At 52.2% G+C, this 8,784-nt stretch overlaps 1 pseudogene; it reads left to right on the top strand.

The window, feature by feature from the left end:
* The first annotated feature begins 7,571 nt into the window (after positions 1–7,571).
* On the top strand, positions 7,572–8,452 carry LOC144733236 (ATP synthase peripheral stalk subunit F6, mitochondrial pseudogene; annotated as a pseudogene).
* The last annotated feature ends 332 nt before the right edge of the window (positions 8,453–8,784 follow it).

Here is an 8,784-nt window from a genome sequence, read left to right as displayed (position 1 = left end):
TCCACCCTCCTGCCTCTTCCAGCCTGTTGCTTGTCTGAGTGTAGGGGAGGGGAATATTTGACAGAGAAAGAAGTGACCGGCATGGGGAGCAAAATGTCACACAGTGCCAAAAAAACGTGTAGTTAAACTCTTATAAGGACATTGGAGAGGGACTTGCGAGTGCCTGAACAAAGCTCTGAGAAGAGGACAGATGATCAGGTTTAAAACGGAATTTTGCACCGTTGTATTCAGCGTGCTATCCCTTGAACCCAAATTAAACGATTGTTCAATTTGTGAGAGGGAAACAGCATGTGGGTCATTAACTCATTGAGTGGCAGGTAATTTCCACATCCAGGGTCCTTTTGTGTTAAGAGCCTATGGAAGATGGTGGAACTCAGCAACGGGAAAAGGAGGTGCCAGATATTGCAGATGCTCAACACGGTTCTCCGGGCTGCAACGACTGGCTCCTTTTGGCAGCACTGCGCACCCTTCATAACGATGCGTAAAGAAGCTCCTTCGAGACGTCCATTTTGTGCAAGGCGAATCTTTATTTCTAAGTTCAACGTATTTACAACTTCGAACGTAATAGTAACTTCGCTCGCAATTACTACTGCTATCAATCAGCCCCGATGGTTTCCACCTAGTTGTTTGACGATCAGTTCGCCCTGATGTGGTCCACCCTGTTTGTTGATAGTCCCCGGGCAAGTGCCCAGATCGCGGGCCTCGCTCCCCCTCAAATACCCGCTCGGCCCCGCTCCTATCTGACAGTGCCTCCCACTCCACTATGGCACGCGTATTCTTCATTAGATCATCTATACAGTACCTTCCGGCCACCTGTTTATAATTATTTCAACGCGTACTCTCTAGCACTTTCTCCTTACAGTCCCCTACAGATATAACGTGAAATAAAAACATTGCCCACAGGAGATTGCACACTGAAGTACGGCCGGAGTTTGAGGCTGCACACGGCTCCCTACGTTTACACTCGGGGTTCTGAGGCGACCAGCTGTCGACTGCCCCAGTGCCCAGGAATTGGAGACTGCACACTGCCATTAAAATTTGTGGCAAGTACTTTCTGTGTGTAATGTATTCGATCGGCAATCGGAAGCCAGTGCAGCTCGGCGAGCATTGGACAGACACAGTACAATCTTTCAGTAACCCCGCCACGACACGTGGCAGACAATTATTTCCACGCTACAGCTTGGTAATATATATATTTTTATAGACGTCTCGTAGAGTAGTGAGTTGCAATAATCGAGCCTTGTCAATGCGATATGCTACACGTCATTGTGTAGGCTATGTCACTGTGAAACCAGCTGCTGCTCCGATGCTGTTACGGAAATCACGAGGCTGATGGTCTGCAGAGCAGTGTATGTGTAGTGGTGGTGTTGACGTGCGCCGACTGTGACAGTGATGGATCACGTGCGTACTGGATGGATCACGTGCGTACTTCCCCCTACCACCCGCAGACTGACGGGATGGTTGAGCGTCTGAACAGGACGATTACGTCTATGCTGTGCCAACAGGTCTGCGACGATCAGGTTGATTGGGACTTACAGGTGCCGGGGGTACTCGCGGCCTATCGAATGGCCCCTCATGCGGCGACGGGGTTTTCCCCATTTTTTCTTATGTATGGGCGGGAGGCCGATCCGGCCATGGACGTCCAACTGGGGATTTCCCAGCCGCGTGCAAAATCAAAATTGGCAGACCACATCAAATTTAATATCGCCAAATTGACTGAAGTGCGGGAGGCGGCGAGGTTGAATTCGCGGTCTCGGCAAATCGCGAACGAGAGATTGCATGGGCGGAGGGTGCATACGCACGATTGGAAACCAGGCGATAAGGCCTGGCTGCATTGTCCACATGCACCGTTGGCTACGTCCCCCAAATTGTTGAGACCTTGGAGGGGACCGGTGGAAATTGTGCGGGTTGCACGACCCCAGAGTATACAGATTAAATGGGAAAAACGCCGTTGGTACGTGCACCCCTCCCGACTGAAGCCCTATGCGGCACCGTGTGACCCCGTTCTGTGCCGTAACGACCGGGCGTGTGATGTGACCGTCGACTTGGGGAGGGATGTGTCGCAGGCCGCTCCTCACGTGTCTCCACCTGACCCACCCCCAGGTGCCTCGGGCTTGACGGCTGGTGACCGTCGGGAACCGGAACCCCGCGGCACGCGCGGGTCCTCGATGCCTGGCCAATGTCTTCCTGAACTGCCGGCACCACCGGATGGTCAACCGCGTCTGGTGCCGTACGACGGGCCGGCAACGCGGACTCGGGCTAGGGAAAAACAATTTTCATGAAGACGTTTTTTTCGACACCGAGCTCGCCCGGTGTTCCCCTCTGCCGGGGTAATGTCCCGTTCTAGGGACGCTCGGAAAGAATGGGACGCTGCACGAGTTGAAAAGAAAAAAAAAATTTCGTTTATTTTTCTTCTGCATACACATTGGTATTGTCACTCGCCGGATTGTATATATTGTTCTGTTGTCGTGGTGGCATTGGTTGATGGTTGCGGATGGCAGTGTTCGCGTTGTGTTGTGTTGTTACGTTAGTTGTTGTTCTTGTTGTCGTTGTTGTGTTACGGGGCACACAGGGGGAAGGGGGGGTTTGTATATTTTTATAGCAGCCGGGTCGGCTGCGAGCTATGTGGTAGGGGGTGATGTAGTGGTGGTGTTGACGTGCGCCGACTGTGACAGTGATGGATCACGTGGCGGCACGAGGTGCGGGGTTGGGCACGCGTTGTGGGCGTGGTATGGACACGCGCGCCGGGAGTGACAGATGACGGGGCGGCGCGGCGTGGGTGGTGAGGCACGCTGAGATGTGGGAAAACAGGATCGTAGCCAGCGCCCAGTGATTGGTCGAATAGGATGGGTGCTCGCAGCGACGTCCGCAGGTGGGGTATAAAGGGGGACGCGCATGAGCACTCAGGGAGAAGTTACCCAGTTGAAGATCGAAGACGGAGTTGAAGACCTAGTGCCCGAGACCCCTAGTCCCGCCGTCCTTGTGGGGACCGGGGCCCTGCGTGGCTCGGAGGCGAGGCTGTGGGACCCGGGGTCCGACGCCCTCGTGGGTCGGGCTGGGGACCCACAGTCGAGGCGGACATCCCGGCAGGGAGTGTCCCGAGTAGCTCAGTGGGCGTTAGTCGCCAGAGTAGATGAGTGGGTGTTAGTCACCCGAGTAGCTCAGTGGGCGTTAGTCGCCAGAGTAGATAAGTGGGTGTTAGTCACCCGAGTAGCTCAGTGGGCGTTAGTCGCCAGAGTAGCTAAGTGGGCGTTAGTCGCCCGGGTAGCTAAGTGGCGTTAGTCGCCCGAGTAGATAGCCGAGTAGCGAAGTGGGTGTTGGTCACCCGTGTAGCTGAATAGGTGTTAGTCACCTGTGAACGAGTTTGGTGAAATAAACGAGTGTGCTACCCGTGAAGTCGTCTCCCGCCGAGTTACTACATTACATATGTGGACCTCCACTAGATGGAGACTAAGGCGGCGCGGGAAAGCGTGATGCAAGTTATCCATAGCCTCGTGTGCTGTGCTCGGTAACAGCAGTTGCCTCATTATCCTCCTCGAGGTTATATGGGAGATCTTTGCTGTGGGGTCATGGGGTATGAGCCTTACTGACAGTCTGTGTTGCGCTCAATATCTGAAATCAACTGGCGTGGTCTCCAAACTCGACTTGTTGCTGTACTCCCACAGATTCACATTAAGTCCATTGACTCACAACAACAACCGCATTGCACCACGAGGTGGCGATGACGTCACCTTGGAGCTTATGCCATGCAAGGTGCACTTTGTGTGGGTGAGTGGGTGAGTGAGTGGGTGGGTAAGTGAGTGGGTGGGGTGAGGTGATTGGGTGGATGAGGTGGGTTTGGTGGGTGAGGTGGGTGAGGTGGATGGGTGAGGTGAGTGGGTGGGTGAGGTGAGGTGAGTGGGTGGGTGAGGTGAGTGAGTGGGTGAGGTGGGTGAGGTGGGTGAGGTGGGTGGGTGAGGTCGGTAGGTGAGGTGGGTGGGTGATGTGAGTGAGGTGGATGGGGTGGGTTGGCGGGTGGGGTGGGTGAGGTGAGGTAGGTAGCTGGATGGGTGAGTGGGTGGGTGAGGTTTATGGGTGAGGTTTATGGGTGAGGTGAGGTGGGTAGGTGGGTGGGTGAGGTGAGGTGAATGGGTGGGTGAGGTGAGGTGGGGTGAATGGGTGGGTGAGGGGGTTGTTGACTGAGTGTGGGGGTGAGGAGAGCAGTGGGGAGTGGTGGTGTAGTGGTTAGCGTGCTTCGCTACAAACCCTGCGACCCAAGTTCGATTGCTGCTCACGGCCAGCACCAGTGACGATTATTTTAACCGGTCCTGGGCTTCTCCTAGGTCGACTCAGCCTCAATGAGGACCTGGTGCAATCTAAATGTCGCCAAAAATGTGGTCAGACGTGGTGCTGGCCACCCACCCGTCGTGTGCCGTGCCAGCTTTCATAGGTGCTCGCTAACAGCACTTGCCCCAACAGTCTGTGAATAGGCTATACAGGGGATCTTTGTCTTGTGTAGTTGAGTGAGTGGTTGGCTGCGCGTGGGGATGAGTATGTAGGTGAGGGGAGAAGTAGTGTAGCAATTCGTGGCAAAAACAACCCTCACCTCCTCAATGGTGTTGGCCGGTAACGGTGTCATGGTTTTGAGCAATCCATGGGAGGAAGACCGATAACGATCAGCTATTTGGTGCTCGTAGCCACCAAAGCAGCAAAGGGTGGCTCTGGATGGGTGCGAGGGGCTGGTGGCCCCTCCAGGAGGCTGAAACCTACCCTCGGGGTTCCTCCAGAATCGGCAAAAAACCACTGCGAGTGGCCACGTGGAATGTTGGAAGCCTCATTGCGGGGAAGAGGCTGCCACTCCTCTGTCAGGAGATCTGCTGGTACCACCTGGATTGGTTTCATGATGTCTGGTGGACTGGCTCTGACTCCAGTCACTGAGGGGTGGCATGACCGCGGCCTTCTCGGCCTTCTCGGCCGCAGTCATGCCCTCCCTGCTCTATGCTTGAACAATGTGGATCCCCTATTGGAACATTTGCGCCAGTCAGGAACATTCCGGCTGGCATGCTTACGATCCATCCTGGGTTTAATCAGTTTGGATAGTATTTGGAGCTCACAAAATCTTTCAAATCGGTGTGCTCCTCTGGCAGGCAAGGCTGCGTTGGCTGAGGCATCTTGCTAGCATGCCTAGCTACTGCATGCCTAAACAGCTTTTGTTTGGCAGGATAGAGGGGGCTAAACGGGCGCGCCATGGGCGGGATAAGAGATGGATTGATGTGTTTATGAGGATACGGAGCTGAGTGGATTTGCCGACGACCGGTACCAGCAGTGTCAAGAATAAGCTTCTTTGGAGGAGGCTCATGAAGGATGCTACTGGACAGTTGGAGGCAGTCGCTCTCCAACAACACATGAGTATCTGGTACGATGTGTAAACATCGCTACCTGGGAGACAAAAGCGGCCAGGCTTGGTGCTGGCCACCCACCCCTCGTACCCCTTGCCAGCATTCATAGGTGCTACTCGCTAACAGCATCGCCCCCCCTACAGCCTGTTATGCTACACGATGGATCTTTATCTTTTTGTGTGGTTTAGTGGGTAAGTAAGTGAGTGTGAGTGAGCATGTGGGTGAGTGCGTGAGTGAGTAGCTGGGTGAGAGGTCAGTGTGTGAGTTGGTGGTTGAGTGAGTGAGCAAGTGGGTGAGTGAGTGCGTCTATGGATATGTGGATGGGTGGGTGAGTGGGTGGGTGAGTGGTTGAATGAGTGGGTGATAGGATGAGTGGGAGAGTGAGTTGGTGAGTAAATGTGTGGGTGAGAGGTCAGTGAGTTGGTGGTTGAGTGAGTGAGCAAGTGGGTGAGTGAATGAGTGAGTGCATGTATGCATGTGTGGGCGAGTGGGTGGGTGAGTGTGGGCGATTTAGTGAGTGGATGGGTGAGTGGGTGAGTGAGTGGGTGAGTTAGTGATTGGATGGGTAAGTGAGTGAATGAGTGGGTGAGTGGATGAGTGGGAGTGGGAGTTAGTGAGTACATTTGTGGGTGAGAAGTCAGTGAGTGAGTTGGTGGTTGAGTGATTGGATGGGTAAGTGAGTGAATGAGTGGGTGAGTGGATGAGTGGGAGTGGGAGTTAGTGAGTACATTTGTGGGTGAGAAGTCAGTGAGTGAGTTGGTGGTTGAGTGAGTGAGCAAGTGGGTGAGTGAATGAGTGAGTGCGTGCATATACGTGCGGATGGGTGAGTGGGCGATTTAGTGAATGAGTGCGTGGGAAAGTGGGTGGGTGGGTGAGTGGGTCGGTGGTTGAGTGAGTTGGTGGGTGAGTGAGTGAGCGTGTACAGTGTGTATTCCCTTCCCCCTAATCTGCATGAGTTTCCCCTAGGGTAGACCCATACTCTTGGTGTTTTTGTTTGTCCAGTGGGTTTATTGTTGATGACTCAGCTGCTACTACATGACACATCCATGCTATAACCTGGCCCAGACCTTTGCTGGCTGACAAGGATCTGTGAGTGTGTTTGTGTGGTCTGTGGCTGATGGGAAGTGTTTAAAAAAAACACCCCCATAGAACTCTTGTTTGCGTGGAGAGAGTTGGGAGGTTTGAGCTGGACCGACAGGCTGTGTGAGGGCGCCGCTGTGGTTAAGAGATGTTAACTACCTTGCCTGATGTACAGGAGGTCGTCGATTCAATCGCGACCCTGACGCCTGCTGCTGTATATGTGGAGTTAGCATGTTTCTCTATCTCTCTCCCCGTGGTCTCGTGGATTTATTCTCCGGGTCCTCCGGTGTGTCCCTCGACATTTAGAAACACGCCTTTAGACTATTTAGACATTTTTTTCTGAAAAACATGTCCAAATGGTAATACGCCACTTTGTTGAGTTATCATTTGTGGCCAGATCGTTTTTGAAAATAAGTTAAAACCTCAGTGGGCTATGCCTGGTAGGATGGGGATGGTTTCGTTGTATCTGTAGGTGTTAAGGTGATTTGGTTACCTTTCTTGTACTTTACACTGCTATCATGTGTTTGTACTGTTTGTTGTTGTAACGTTCTTACCCGCCCCATATGGACATCTGAGAAAAAGAGCTTTATAGCTCATCGGATTCCTCCTGCACTATAAATAAACATTCTGATTCTGAGCATTAAAATTAAAGTGTTGTGAGTATTTGGCTGGTGCTATAAATTGTCACGTGATGATGACGATGATGACGATGATGATGGTATCAGCCACTTCGTTGAACCTCTATTCTTTGTGATGGGCAGGTCAGGGCTTCTGAAAATGAGCTGCCTAGCTCAGTGAGCCTTGCCTAGTGATGGTAATAATAAAAATCATTGATGACTTCCTGCATACCAGGCGAGGGAGTTAACATCTCGCAGGGTCCGGGATCGAACCTACGACCTCCTGCATACCAGGCGAGGTAGTTAACATATCGCAGGGTCGGGATCGAACCCACGACCTCCTGCATACCAGGCGAGGTAGTTAACATATCGCAGGGTCGGGATCGAACCCACGACCTCCTGCATACCAGACGAGGTAGTTAACAATCGTTCTCAGGGCGTGGAATTCGCCTCGGGCTGAAATGAATTCTTCCAGAGTTACAGGCGGAAGAGGTGAAGGCACCTGATATGCAAAACACGAAACTCGCACGGCGAGGGTCGATTCCGAGCATCGCGGAACCCTGAGGCTGTCTTCGTGCGGTGGAGTCGCGAACAAGGAAATGATTGTGAAGCGGATGTTCGTGAGCTCCACTCCACTGCTACTCTAGCCCTGCAGCTCCGTCGCAACCTGGGCCTCTCGGCCGTCGCCTTTAATACAGCAGCACGCCAACTCGACCCCATCGAGAAGCTGTTTGTGGACAAGATCCACGAGTACAACACCAAGAGCAAGGCTGCAGGCGGGCCAGTGGATGCCGGTGCTGAATTTCAGCGGAATCTCGCTGACGAGATGACCAAGTATAAATTTCGATTTAAAGCTTTCGTGACTGCAGGGATTCATCTTCTTGGTTCTTTCGGTAAAGTCACGTAGAAGGAAAGTAATAAAATAATAAAAATAAAACATAATAAAATAATTCTCACGACGTTTCGGCCACAACGCAAGCAGCCGTCCTCAGGTGAAACCAGGTCTGTCGAGGCGACAGCGTCTGAATGACAGTTTCGTGAGAATTATTTTATTATGTTTTATTTTTATTATTTTATTACTTCCCTTCTACGTGACTTTACCGAAAGAACCAAGAAGAGGAGATGACCAAGCTTCAGCGACTCTTCGGAGGTGGAGATCTCACCAAGTTTCCTGAGCTGAAATTCAAATAGCCTGAATTTGAAGAGGAACACAAGAAACATTGGATGCGTAGGAGTTAATATTTGTTCATCAGAAACTCTTCTGTATATGACTAAGTAAATAAACGATGTAAAACAAAACAAAAAAAAGAGAGTGGAAAACATAAGAGAGGGTGGTGTGCTGAGTGAGAGATGGAGGATGGGGAGGGAAATTGAGAGAGAGGGATGGTGGGGAGAGAGAGAGAGACAGGGAGAGAGAAAGAAAGAGACAGGAGAGTGAAAGAGAGGGGGTGGGGGTGAGAGACAGAAGGAGAGAGAGAGAGGTTGGGGGTGAGTGAGAAAGAGAGAGAAAAACATGCGGACAAGGAAATAGATGTTTTTTTGTTGAGCCTCTGGCCACTCGACCTCAATAGGAGCTCGCAGACTCGGGCAGCGGTGAGGAATGCGAGCCGGTCGCATTCCGAGTTACAGGGGCTGAGGGCTCTGTCACTCAACGCAGATCCCCTAGGCGGCTACACGTGGGGTGGTGACGCGTTAAAATTGTATCCTTA

The sequence above is a fragment of the Lampetra planeri genome, chromosome 45 (genome assembly GCF_965212315.1).
Source record: "Lampetra planeri chromosome 45, kcLamPlan1.2.h2, whole genome shotgun sequence".
NCBI lineage: Eukaryota > Metazoa > Chordata > Hyperoartia > Petromyzontiformes > Petromyzontidae > Lampetra > Lampetra planeri.
Note: the sequence above shows the minus strand (reverse complement) of the source record. Positions and strands in the feature narration are given on the sequence as shown.